Source organism: Myodes glareolus, chromosome 3 (assembly GCF_982192425.1).
Source record: "Myodes glareolus chromosome 3, mMyoGla1.1, whole genome shotgun sequence".
Lineage (NCBI taxonomy): Eukaryota > Metazoa > Chordata > Mammalia > Rodentia > Cricetidae > Myodes > Myodes glareolus.
The window spans coordinates 129,221,572-129,236,446 of record NC_142028.1 but is presented as its reverse complement, the minus strand read 5'-3'; the positions used below and the strand labels follow the sequence as shown (position 1 = coordinate 129,236,446).

At 42.3% G+C, this 14,875-nt stretch overlaps 1 pseudogene; it reads left to right on the top strand.

Annotated features, from left to right (window-relative positions):
* The first annotated feature begins 13,019 nt into the window (after window positions 1-13,019).
* Window positions 13,020-13,449, top strand: LOC125416369 (large ribosomal subunit protein eL31 pseudogene; annotated as a pseudogene).
* The last annotated feature ends 1,426 nt before the right edge of the window (window positions 13,450-14,875 follow it).

The following is a 14,875-nucleotide window of genomic DNA, read 5'->3' as shown; positions in this document are numbered from 1 at the left end:
ATACATTATGATCAAGAAGGCTTCATCCCAGAGAGACAGGGGTGGTTCAACATATGAAAATCTATCAATATAATCCATAATAGAAATAAACTGAAGGGAAAAAACCATATGATCATTTCATTAGATGCTGAAAAAGCATTTGACAAAATTCAACACCCCTTTTTGATAAAGGTCAAGGAGAGATCAGGGATACAAGGTTCATTCCTAAATATAATAAAGGCAATATACACAAGCCGACAGCTAACATTAAATTAAATGGAGAGAAACTGAAAGCCATCCCACTAAAATATGGAACAAGACAAGGCTGTCCACTCTCTCCATACCTCTTCAATATAGTGCTTGAAGCTCTAGCAATAACAATAAGATATCATAAAGAGATCAAGGGGATTTGAGTTGGAAAGGAAGAAGTCAAACTTTCATTATTTGCAGATGATATGATAGGGTACATAAGCGACCCCCAAAACTACCAGAGAACTCCTACAGTTGATTATCTCCTTTAGTACTGTTGAAGAATACAAGATCAACTCCAAAAAATCAGTTGCCCTCCTATACACAAAGAACAAAGATACAGAGAGGGAAATCAGAGAAACATCACCTTTCATAATAACCACAAAGAGCAGAAAGTATCTTGGGGTAACTCTAACCAAGGAAGTAAAAGATCTATTTGACAAGAATTTTAAGGTTTTGAAGAAAGAAATTGAAGAGGATACCAGAAAATGGAAGAATCTCCCATGCTCTTGGATTGGGAGGATCAACATAGTAAAAGTGGCAATTCTACGAAAAGCAATCTATAGATTCAATTCAATCCCCATCAAAATCCTAACAAAATTCTTCACAGACCTTGATAGAACAATAATCAAGTTTATATGGCAAAATAAAAAACCCAGGATAGCCAAAACAATCCTATACAAGAAAAGTACTTTCAGAGGCATTGCCATCCCTGACTTCAAACTCTACTACAGAGCTACAGTAATAAAAACTGCTTGGTATTGGCACAAAAACAGAGATATTGACCAATGGAATCGAACTGAAGACCCAGATCTTAATCCACAAACCTATGAACACCTGATTTTCGACAAAGGAGCTAAAAGTATACAATGGAAGAAAGAAAGCATCTTTAACAAATGGTGCTGACATAACTGAATGTCAACCTGTAGAAGAATGAAAATAGATTCATATCTATCACCATGCACAAAACTCAAGTCCAAATGGATTAAAGACCTGAATATTAATCTGACCACATTGAACCTGATAGAAGAGAAAGTGGGAAGTAGTCTACAAGACATGGGCACAGGTTCTACCATTTCCTAGGTAGAACCCCAATAGCACTGACAATAAGAGAAACAATGAATAAATGGGACCTCCTGAAACTGAGAAGCTTCTGTAAAGCAAAGAATACTGTCATTAAAACAAAAAGTCTACCTTCTGACTGGGAGAAGATCTTCACAAATCCCTCATCAGACAAAGGTCTGATCTCCAAAATATACAAAGAACTCAAGAAACTAGACACTAAAACTCTAATTAACCCAATTAAAAAATGGGGTACTGATCTGAACAGAGAATTCACAACAGATGAACTTCGAATGGCCAAAAGGCACTTAAGGTCATACTCAACCTCCTTAGTGATCATGGAAATGCAAATCAAAACAACTTTGAAATACCATCTTACACCTGTCAGAATAGCTAAAATCAAAAACACCAATGATAGCCTATGCTGGAGAGGATGTGGAGAGAGGGGAACACTCATCCATTGTTTTGGGGAATGCAAACTTGTGCAGCCACTTTGGAAATCAGTGTGGTGATTTCTCAGGAAACTGGGAGTCAACCTATGTCAGGACCCAGCAATTCCACTCTTGGGAATATACCCAAGAGATGCCCTATCATACCACAAAAGCATTTGTTCAACTATGTTCATAGCAGCACTATTTGTCATAACCAGAACCTGGAAACAACCTAGGTGCCCCTCAGTAAAAGAATGGTTTTAAAGAAGGTGTGGAACATGTACACATTGGAGTTTTACTCAGCAGTAAAAAACAATGACATCTTGAATTTTGCATGCAAATGGATGGAAATAGAAAACGCTTTACTGAGTGAGGTAAGCCAGACCCAAAAAGAGGAATATGGTATGTACTCCCTCATAAGTGGATTCTAGCCATAATTAAAGGACATTGAGCCTATAATTCGTGATCCTAGAGAAGCTAAATAATAAGGTGAACCCAAAGAAAATCATATAGTTATCCTCCTGGATACTGGAAGATTGCCAGGCAAAAACTGGGAGATTAGGGGTGGGGTAGGGTGGGGGTGAGGGGAGAGGGGGAGAGAGAAGTGACAAGGAGAGGATGGGAAGAGCTTGGGGGAATGGGACGGTTGGGATGGAGGAATGGTGGATATGGAAGCAGGAAAGTAAATATCTTAATGAAGGAAGCTATTTTAGTGTGGGCAAGAAACTTGATTCTAGAGGGGTTCCCATGTGTCCAAGAAGATGTCCCCAGCTAGTTCCGTGGGCAGCAGAGGAGAGACTGCCTCAACTGGCCCTATCCTACAGCCACACTGATGAAAATCTTGCATATCATCTTAGAACCTTCATCTGGCGATGGATGGAGATAGAGACAGAGACCCACATTGGAGCACTGGACTGAGCTCCCAAGGTCCAAATGAAGAGCAGAAGGAGGGAGATCATGAGCAAGGAAGTCTGGATGTGAGGGGGTTGCCCACCCACTGAGACGGCAGGGCTGATCTAATGGGAGCTTACCAAGGCCAGTTGGACTGGGACTGATGGAGCATGTGATCAAATCGAATTCTCTGAATGTGGCTGACATCGAGGGCTGACAGAGAAGCCAAGGACAATGGCACTGGCTTTTGATTCTACTGGTTTGATTGGACTGGCTTTTGGGAGCCTGGTCTGTTTGGAAGCTCACCTTCCTAGACCTGGATGGAGGGGGGAGGACCTTGGACTTCCCACAGGGTAGGGAACCCTGACTGCTCTTTGGACTGGAGGGGAGGGGGAGGGGAGTGGGTGTATGTGGAGGGAAATGGGAGGAGGTGGAAATTTTTAATTAAAAAATATGGAGATCATAAAAATAGATTAAATAGTCTATCCTTTTAGCCTATCATATCTATATTCCCCTTTCCTTATCAAAATGAGATCCCTGAATCTACTTAGTTCAGCTTTTTTCCTGACTACTAGCAATAACAATTTGTGATCAACCCCCAAATGATAACAAATATCTATAGCCCATTGAATGACCAAAAACCACCCACCCCACCTAATGGGAATCTGGGCATCATGTTTTCTAGATTGCTTAGTGTTGTCTGAAGTCAGTGGCAATGGCATCACTAGGGAAACCCTGAGAAAATTGAGGTAATAGTCAAGACCTGGGAGTGCTAGCTGTATTATTTGTTGTCTTGTCTCTGTGCAATGGAAAAATGTAAGGCTTATCTAAAGTCCTGGCTGGAATAGTCTGCGAGGTAGGACCATTGACCATTTTGAAGTTAAGACATTTAAAAAATATATAGGTTGGTTAGTTTAGCAGTTTTCATAATTCAGTGTCTGTCATCAGCTATTGCTTTTTGTACATTAGTGTTAAAAAAATCTGTTAACAGGACATCATATAGGATTCATACTCCCTGCATTTTCCATCCTTATATGACCTTTTTTTTACTTTATTCTTTTAAAGTCATTTATTATTTAATTTTTAAATTTCTGTTATGTGATTTTTGATACCCATTTTTTTCCTTAAACCTACACATATCATTAAACACATTGTAACTTATTCAGAGTTTTTTTCTGTCTGAACTTGCTCTACTGGGTATCTGTTACCTTTTATGTCTACATGAGCAAAATCTTAAACTTAGCTCACAGTGCACAGGTAGCTCAAGCACACAAGCAGCTTTTGGGAGACATGTCTCTGTACCATGGCAGTCATAAGAGACACAGTACTCAGAAACCACATCTGGATCCATCTTTGTGTATTCAGAACCTTTACAAAAGCTTCCTCAGATTTTTGTGGGTCTGTGGCCCAATGTTGTGTGCCATTTATGCAGATTTTTTTTCTGGCCCACCTGCCAGCTCTCAAATAACTGCACAGAGACTTCTTGTTAATTATAAAAGCTCAACCCATAGTTTATACTTATTACTAACTAGCTCTAATTAACTCATTTTAACCAATCTACTTTTTATCTTGTGGCTTTATTACATTTACACTGTACTGCCTCTCCTGCTTTCTCTCTGTCAGGTTAATCCCCGAGTCTCTGCCCTTCTTCTTCCCAGTGTCCTCTCTGTCTGGAAAATTCTACTTAGCTGTTAGCCATTAAGTGTTTTCCGCCCACCTTTTTATTCAGCCAATCTGTCACAAATCTTCACAATATACAAAAAGATTAATCAACAATAATTACCTGAAGAGTTTTATTTGGCTTTTAGTAGATATCACTGACTCAAAGTATTTACAAAAATGCTATTTAGTTCAGACCACAGTACTGATAATGAACTATTTCTCCATTTTGTTTTCATTTGTGTCTTCATGTTCTTTACTAAATCCCAATGCCTTTATCCTGGTGAGAGGTAATTTTTTTGGCTATGGATGATCCCCGACAAATGATGCCCAACATGAGGTAGTCAACCGACAAATGGTACCCAATGTGGGGGGCTGACAGGTGAACCCCAAAACGCACAGAAGTGTGGCCAGGTGTACAGAGAAACACGTGAGGGACCCCACAAGAAAACTGCACCACAGGTGGATAGGTAAGTAATGAGGGCTCAGAAATAAATAGTAGACACAAAATGGAAAGAAAAAGGTGGGGCATAAAATCGGGAGTAAAACTGTAAATATTTGTAAATATGGCACAAGAAAACAGTATTCAACTATCTGTGCAGTCGCTTTGATGTATCTTTGTGGGGGGCCACAACCACACTCTCCACCATAAGATGGCGCTGCACCGCCAGGTGAGCAAGAAAGCGCACACGTGTTGGTAACTTTCCACTACTGTGTCCCAGCCTACTCCCAAGGCATCACCTAGGACTGGGAGCAGCAGACCAATCCAAGAGTGACACGTCCGAAGCAGGGTCTGTTTCATATATAAGGGATGGGTTCCTTCATATCTCCGTCCCCGGCCATGTTGGCTGATGCTCATTCTCCCAAGGGGCATTAAAGCTATTTCTGCAGAAGAATCCTGTGTCCTGCGTGGTTCTTGCAGGCGAGACCGAGCACGGAACAACTAGTGCTGAATACCCGGGAAATCCTGACCATCACTCACCCCGACGGGGATCTCTTGAATTCACCTTGGATTCAGGAAGGATTCAGAACTGCAGGTATGCATGCTCAGAGAGGTATGCTCTAAAGTTCAGAGAGCATATCAGAAACTGAGCAGCAGTGGGAGGTTGTGCGCGCGCACCCAGATAAGTTAAAAAGGACCCTCCGGTAAAGAATGGGGGAGAAAATGATGTTTGCGTTGTTTTTTATGTACTGTACAGGAGAAAGATATTTAAATTTAGAAACTGCTAAAAAATGTAGTTTAAATTTAAAACATGGACTTAAGAATATGATGTTTTGGAGGAGAAGTTCTGTTTTTGCCTCCATGGAGTATGGGAGCCTACGTATGTGCTTGAGATCCATGTGGTTTGAATCACCGAGACCTCCTGAAATGTTATAGTGTTTACCCCTAAAATACAGCGTCCCAATACAGCAGGAAGCAGCCAGAGAGACTAACGGCGCCCGAATTCCCTAAAAGATTAAATGAGGTCCTTTCAGTGATTGCAGAGCAGCAAGCTTGCTTCTCTGAGTTCTGCTTTGCTCCATACACCAGTTTGGGCTCGGAGTGGGTGCAGCTGTGGCTGGAGGGCGGCTGGAGCGGAGCTTTGCTCGGTGGCTATGGTGGGGGGCACGTTGCACCGGCTCAGTTGGTGCCTGGCCTGGAGGGTGTCACAGCAGTACCGAGAATGAGAGCGGTGCCACAAGCAGCCAGGCCAGAAGGCTTGCAATGTACCTAAAACTGTGAGGGTCTCTGAGGCTAAAATGGCTCTGGTTCCACTTGGCTATGCTAAACTATGCTGACTTCAGGCAGGTCTGGTCGTAATTATCATAATAAAAGTGCATCAACCTGGTTACCTGTTTCCTAGGTAACAAAGGCGGATCAATTACCTGGGGCAATGGGTGGAATAAACAATGCTAGACCTAGAGGTTTTTTTTCATCTGAATAGAGGGGCCTGGAGAGATGGCTCAGAGGTTAAGAGCACTGCCTGTTCCTCCTGAATGGCACAGGCCGGTGGAGTTTGCTCTTTGGAGCAGAGACCTATAGGTCTCTGGGTTCGGGACCAGCCTACTTCCAGTGCTGACTGTGCTGAATTTTTAGTACTCTTAAATGTTAATTTGGGAGAAGAGTTTTGTTTATGTTTTTTTCTAGGAATGCTGACATACATCTGGGTACTGTTCATGCTGTGGATTCATCTGTCCAGAGGCCTGAGGACAAAGCCTCTGCTATGGAGCTGTCTGACCTGATTGCTGCGGAGCTGATGGGTTCCTGAAAAATGATCCAGCTCCTGCCCTTGATCTATCAGTTATTGCTGTACTGTTATTACTATACATTACAATGTTGTTATTGCTGTACCATTGCTGTACTGCTGGATTTCCCCTTGTTTTGTCAGTTATTGCTTGCTATCAGTTTCCCTTATCCTGTCAGCTATTTCTGCTGAGCACTATGGGTATCTTCAAGGCAGGTTACAAAATGTCATGGTTATTCAAGTTAAGAATTGGATACTAAGGTTAATCTTGACAGACTTCTTGATACAGCTGGAGAATTGAGCCCCTGCGTTCCCAGATACAGTGACTGATTTTTACCTAAACTGTGCTCAGTAAATCAGCTAGTTAATGAGCGATTGATTCTGAGACACATAGAACCATCCACCTCTCTGTAAAATATCTATTTAAACAAAAAGGGGGGAATAATAAAGGAACTGCCCCAGATGCCAAGAATGGCTATTGCCATGGCTCTGTTCATTATAAAATTTTTAAATGGCAGCACGGCCTATACCATGGAAAACAGAGACCCTCAATCAGTTATCTACCACAGTGGCTACAGCCCTGGATCAGCAGGCTACCATAGATACATCTATTAGAGGTGAAATAATGGTTCTTAATCAAATAATTGACCTAGTACAAGAACAGGTGGATATCTTATGGCAGCTTGCCCAATTGGGCTGTGAATGGAAAACTCCAGCCTTATGTGTGACCAGTGTACCATATGAGAACTTTATAAAAGTGGCTAACTTGTCCCGAGAATTGTCTTTGTATCTTGCAGGAGAATTTTGATGATTTGCTGTCCTCCTTGAGACGGTCCATTGTGACAATCAACTCCACGCGAGTGGACATAAGCTTGGCCGAAGGATTCCAGTCCTGGGTCGTGTCCTTCATCCCCTACTTCAAAGAATGGGTGGGGGTGGAAGTGTTTTGGAGCAGCCCTATGCTGTGGAATAGTGTTTCTCCTCTGGATGGTCTGCTGACTCAAATCCCAAGGTTGCAGGGACAAAGTGTGGTTATTGCACAAGCGCTGGCTGCCCTGGAACAGGGAGCCTCTACTGATATGTGGTTATCCATGTTAAAGCAGTAAGGTTTAAGCCAACCAGCTCCTGCACCCCTAGGACTGTGGTCCATGGCACAGGGTGGAGTGCTTGGCTTAGCTAGCCCTGAAGGTTGTCGAGCTGAAGAGCATCACACAGAGAATGGCCCTCTCTGAGAGATAAGTCGCCCTGCATAAGGGTTTCCTGCCAAATATTCCCTTTCCCAGAAAAATGGCAGAGGGCAGGCCGGATAGGTTCCAGGTGTCATGAACCTAGGGGCAGATTCCGTGTAAGCCCATTTTAATGTTTCCACTTTGGGAAGTGCGACCTCTATCTTTACCTTCTGAGGGAGTTGCCTTTCTGCAAGTAGTAATAATAAGGGGGAGATGTGGGGAGCCGCAACCACACTCTCCACCATAAGATGGCGCTGCACCGCCAGGTGAGCAAGAAAGCGCACACGTGTTGGTAACTTTCCACTACTGCGTCCCCGCCTACTCCCAAGGCATCACCTAGGATTGGGAGCAGCGAACCAATCCAAGAGTGACACGTCCGAAGCAGGGTCTGTTTCATATATAAGGGATGGGTTCCTTCATATCTCCGTCCCCGGCCATGTTGGCTGATGCTCATTCTCCCAAGGGGCATTAAAGCTATTTCTGCAGAAGAATCCTGTGTCCTGCGTGGTTCTTGCAGGCGAGACCGAGCGCGGAACATATCTTGATAGTTAGAGGAGCTGAAATGAAGCACAAAGGTAGAGATTTCTAGAGTTTGTAAATGTTATATTCCTACCCCTGTGCTGGCAGCTTATTCGACACTGCCTTTGGGTGACTCCAGGACTTAGGGAGGCCAAAATAAGGCTTCGCCTTTACCCATGCATGTAGCTATGCTTTGGTCAACTAGCTGCAGCCTCTATTGCTACTGAGCTGGTGAAAAAAATGAAGGGAATGTGGCATTTAACTTAGCAATGGCCTAGGATACTGCTGAGATTTGCAGTCCACACACACGTGCTGTGACCAGCTGAGTCTGACCCTCACTGCAGCGGAGGCAGGAAAAGCAGACAAAAGAGTTTAAAGGGCTATACTTCCCATAGTCAGTACCCGGAGTTGGTCAATGGAAATGCCAAGAGGCTAACTGACCCATTGTAAGACTTTAAGACAATTCTGAAGCCATTTATGACAATTTTGAACCCTCTCAGCCTCTGTGCCTTAGTGCCTACCCTCCTCCCCTGGGAACCAAGGATCTAACAGCTGCACATGCACGTATGTTCTCCAGAAATTGGGGCAAGATAACCTTTAAGATGTTGACTCAGTTCCTGAACAATTACCCATACATGTATGTTTTGATTCAGTCCCCTGGGAAATGGGGTCAAAATGACCTCTTACCTCATCTGATCTGGCAATAGCTCTGCAGTCAATTATTGGTAATAGTCCTTTCGAATAAGCCAATCATAATGGCCAAAGAACAACCCCCCTTGCTTCTGTGGTCTTCTCCTTTAAAAGTAGCCTGTACCAGCTATTCGAGGTCTCTTAGCTTCCCAAATGCTGAGGGACCCTGTCGTGACAGAATTAATAAAATCCTCATACTTTTTGCATCGGCTGTGAAATGAGGGGTGGTCTCTGGGGGCAACTCCTCCTCAGTGTTTGGACACCATGAGCCAAGGATATGGATAATTCTACGGCTTTTAACAGAAGAGAAGATTGAGGAATTCTTTTAATTTTGTGATTACAAGATTTAAAATAAAAAAGCAGGGATAGTAAAAAATCGGTATGACGATACCCACCTAAGCTTTTGAATGTGACAGTCTCAAAGCTGTTGTAATCATGGACACCTGAGAACCTGAGCTAAATTTGCCAGCTAGTCATGGTCTGTAGTGGAACTACACTGAGTATGGCCTATGCCCAGGCAAAATAGGGAATGAGTGTAACACCTGATTCTGCATTACCCCCTAGGTACAGTTCTCGTGCCTCTGTACCGATCACAAGTCCGGGAAAAGGCCTGGAGATTGAAAGAAACACACAAGAGACCTGGGTCATTCAAAAGGAGATCAGCCGAATGCCGCTTTATTCAATTTAGGGGGAAACCTATATACCTGGTTGCTGCATAAGGATATCCTCCCAGGCAGGTGGAATTTGGCTACTGATAAGGATTTACTCCCAAGCAGGTGGGAAATTACCATACCAAAGATGAAACAATGCCCTTCAGTTAATCACCAGGCTAGGGCAGAGGGAGCACAGGATGCTGAGCTGGCTGGCCAGAAACCGTCCTCAATATGCACCCCAAGGAGCAAGGGTAGACCGGGCCCTACAAATGAGGAACTGACTGCCTGGTCCCAAGTACTCAGGCAGGACAGTCAAGGCAGGGAGAAAGCATAGCTTGCACCCTCACACATGGCCCAGCTTCCAGGTCAGATCCTGGTTCCAAGTCTGATAGCCAAGTGACAAAAAGCCTCAGGGAACTGCATCTTCAGGCCAGTCAAGTTTCTGTGAAAATGTAAATGAACAAGTTAAGCCTGCCAGCTAGGCAGACTTGCCACTTGGGTAAGAAAAATAGCTTTTTTAAATAAAATATCCAATGGTGAAAACCTTATTTAAAATATATTATGGGAGATCTTGAGCCACTAGGTAAAATTCTTAAAGAGAGCAATGAGCCAAATTCCAGTAGACAGCTTATAGAAGCTGCTAGATGGGTACTCAAGCAGGGAGAGTATATTAATTATGATTCACCCTTGGCAAGCATACATATTACCTAAAAACTTGCTCCTACAGTGGTTTTATGGCAAAACGGTCCACTCTTATGGCTGCACCTTCTTGTTTTGCCAGTTTAAATATTAATCTCTTATTTTGAAGCAGTAGCTTGCTTATCACAGAAGAGCAATATGGAATCTAGGAGATATTTTGGCAACGAACTGACTATGATCAATGTTTCTTATATTAAGCAATAGACTATTTGACAATTTTAAAATAATAATTCTTAGGCAATTGCATTTGCTCAACTTAAAGACCGATTAATAATTTTCCCAGCTGATCATTGCTGTAATTCCTTTAGCCACCCGTAAGGCTGCACTTCCGGGTTCTGAAGCCGGTGCATGTACCCCATGTGCACATGCGTGGGTCGCCCACCATCTATGTCACCAGCGTCTGCCGCAGAAGCCCCCTATTCAGGCGCAGGGCGTAGCGTCAACCGTCATCAGCGTCTGACGTGGGCACGTCTTTCCCCCTTGTGCACATGTGCTGGGGATCCTTTAAAAGCTAAATGCACCATTCTCATGCTCTCTCTTCTCCCCCTTCTGTCCACACCGTTTCCACCAAGCTTGTGCACATAATCTCCTTAATAAACTTGTACACGTGGGTTCATTCATGTCTCATGTTCTCTCCTCATTTCCACCGGACATTTTTAATTGCTGCAATTCACACTGTATTTATTTTTTCTTATGTTATAGCAAAAGATCCCTTAAAGAATGTTATGCTAAGTTCTACAGATGGTTCTTCCAATGAAAGAACTGCATATATTATTGTTAATGGTGAAAAGAAATTGTGGAGTGTGCCCATGGCTCCTTGAGAACAACTTCTACTTATAAAAACAGTAGAATTAAGAATCGTCACATAATGCCTTAAGTTATGCATCTTTAATGGATACATATGAGCAAATCTGCTGTTTTGCAGAGTTTTAGCATGTTGGCACTAAGGTGACCTTTGCTAAGGCAAGGTGAAAAAGCAAGCCCTTGCAATCTATTATTAAAAAAAAAAACCAAAACCCTGACTCTGTATTAATTTGGGGTCGAGGATGTGTTTGTGCTTTTTTTTTTTTTTACAGGAAGAAAATAAAGCTGGATGAGATGACTGCAGATACAGTAAATGAGTGGCAGTCCCAATGACATTATAGCCGCAAACACCTCACAGAGGAGTCGGGAGTGAGAGTCTGAGGTGCACCCACGGAGAGGAGTGCCTGATCGATGGAACCAAGGCTGAAGAAGCTCATAGCCAACCTGCTGCCATTCTGCTCTGTGGGACACTGGGCTGCTTCTGGACACTCGCAACCCACACTGCCACTGAGGCCCTGCTGTGACAGCCACAATATTTATTACTTGTTGTTGTCTGAATCCTGTTTTCCTTGGAGCCAGACTAAAAACACAGACTGAACATTTGGCTGTTTTCGGACACAGAACTCAGATTGCCAATGAGGTATTTAGTCTGCTATTGAAATGTTCAGAGAACTTTAATTGAGATCTTATTTTTTTCATGGGGGGGAGGCAAGAAAGGTTTCAAGGAGTGACTAGGGCCCCTCTTCAGATATGAGGAGGGTAGCCTAAGGGTTTTTGCTGCTGGGACAGCTGTTTAAAAGCAGCATTGCATTTGGACTCTCACCCGGTATAAAAATTTTTCTTGTCATTTGGTTAGAATGGATTTAAGAAAATCGTGATTTGTTAAATTGTGTTACAGTATTGACCTGTTAAATCATGTTATGGCATTGACCTGTTAATGCTTTAGTTCACTATAAGACGTTAATAATTAGAAATTGATTAGAACTTGTCTTAGAAAAGTTTGACACTAGCAATGAATTCTTAAATTTTATGTGTTTGATAAGATAGATTTAGATTTTGATATAGCTGAAAACTCTAGACCAATTCAAAAGTGGACATTCCTAACCCTAGCTTACCCTCAGCTCCTTTAATTAGAAGATATATTAGCCATAGAAGTATGCATAGCACAAGGTATTATATGTTTGCTTACCATTAGCTAATTGCTGATAAACTCTCTTGAGAGAAACTTGGCTCAAAGACACAGAGCCTAGTACTTTCTCCCTTAACCCTTTGCTTACAGAGGCTGGCAGTCAGGGACTGGTTTTGATCCAGGTGCCTAAGTCATGGACTTGCATAGTTGGAATGCATGTTCTGAAGATGGGTAAGTCTGGGAAATGGAAAAGTGTTCAGCCTAAGGCAGAAGCAATCATCTGTCCTGTTGCAGAAGCACAAACTTTATTAAAATTAATAAAAAGAGAGGAATTGTGAAGGTCTAAAAATGTGAGCCTGTTTCCAAGTTGATCAAAAGTCAGAGAGTTGGGACTTACCTCTAGTTCCTTCAAAGTTATTGTGCTTCTACCTTAAAACAAAAGTCCCACCTAGTTGCAAATCAGAGTTCTGCCCTCTCAAGGTTATTGTCAACTCGTGGCTAATTGTCAGCCCTTGCACTCCAGGAATAGAGAAGTAGATCTGTTGCTACCTCAAACAAAAGTCTAAGGATTCAACAAGTTCCAGTTCCCTTTAGGGAGATAATTTGGGATTCCACCCAGGGAGTGGTTTGCCTACAGAATGTTTTGGTCTAGGGTGTGAGCATGACTTGGTAACTTGTTTTGTTCTAGCAACAGAATGTTTAACTATGAGACACACTTCCTCTCCCCCGCCTCCCGACCCAGAAGTTATCCTCACGACGCAGCTTTCCTTCCCACAATCCCTTGCGCCCGTCCTTTCCAGCTTGGGCCCGGCAGAATGGCTTCCGCAAAGAAGGGTGGCGAGAAGAAGAAGGGCCGTTCTGCCATCAATGAGGTGGTGACCCGAGAGTACACCATCAACATTCACAAGCGCATCCATGGCGTGGGCTTCAAGAAGCGGGCTCCTAGGGCACTCAAAGAAATCCGGAAATTTGCCATGAAGAAGATGGGGACTCCAGATGTACGGATTGATACCAGGCTCAATAAAGCCGTCTGGGCCAAAGGAATAAGGAATGTTCCATACCGTATCCGGGTACGTTTGTCCAGAAAACGTAATGAGGATGAGGATTCGCCAAACAAACTATACACATTGGTAACTTATGTGCCTGTTACCACATTCAAAAATCTACAGACAGTCAATGTGGATGAGAACTAACCTACTGAATCACAAATAAAGTTGGAGAGTTGCCTTCAAAAAACAAAAAAACAAAAACAAACAAACAAACAAAAAAGAATGTTTAACTGTGAATGTAGCCTGCAACTTTCAATTGGTATGTTCACTTCCTTGTATCATGCTAATGCAGTCTTTTGTCTTACTAATACCTTTTGGGATTTGGAGTATTTTAAGCAGTTGAAAATTAAATGCGGGCAAATTTTCAGTACTCACTGGAACTCCCTCTCAATACTATCCTATATGTTTCTCCAATTTATTATTTTCATCCGCGTCTGCATGTTCTTTACTAGATTTCTAATCTCTACTCCTTTACCCTTGTGAAAGGTATTTTTTGTCGATGCTGTTCCCAGACAATGAACAAGGTTAAGGATATCAACCTGAGGGGCTGGGGAGTTGGTTCAGCTGTTAAAAGCACTTGCTGCTCTTCAGAGGACCCAGGTTTGATGGCAGCTCACAAGGGTCTCTAACTCCAGTTCCAATGCCCTTTTCTGACCTCGGTGGGTCATCCTGCATATGATACACAGACATACATCGGTGGTGCCACTCACTATTCAGCTAAAGAGACTGTATGATTGTTGTTTGGCTAAGGAGACTGCATGAGAAAGCTCCAGTTGTCACAACTTAGCTAAAGAGACTTCATGATTGTTAGCTGGCTAAAGAAACTGTGTGACAAAGTTCCAGTTTCTGGTTGAGCAGATACAGCCACACTTCCTCCTTTAGTTTTATTACTTAAAAATGAAATCATTTAAAAAGAAAAAAAAATGAAATCATTTGTATAGTGGTCTTTGGATTCGTTGACTTGTTCCCCTTTGTCCTCAAAATATTGATGGTCTGAGATAGTTTGAGAAGGGGAATAAGATGAATAAACTTATTGAAAAAGTAATTTAAAGCCTACACATTTGAAATTATCAATATTGATGAAATGGCTCAATAGGATGTTCTAACTAATCTCCAGAGACTGGGAAAGCAGACATGTCTCACTGTCGAGAAAAGTCTAAGTTTTTAAAACATTTTAAATGCCATATTCTATAGGTCTTTGAATTTTTGAAGATTATCTATCTAACTGAAATATATCTCTATACATTTAGAAAACTTACCTAACATAATTAAAAGTTTGGTTATGCCGAGCTGTGGTGGCACACGCCTTTAATCCCAGCAGAGGCAGAGGCAGGTGGATCTCTGTGAGTTCAAGGCCAGCCTGGTCTACAAGAGCAAGTTCCAGGACAGGCTCCAAAGCCACAGAGAAACCCTGTCTAGAAAAACCAAAAAAAAAAAAAAAAAGTTTGGTTATTACAGATGATTATCTATTAATCTGTACTTCTTAATTATACATTATAGTTTTAAGTGAGTTTCACAAACACAATAACTTAAACAAGAGCAAAAATACACATACATAGTATAACAAAATTGACCTTAAAACTGTATCAATATACCAAGATCCATAC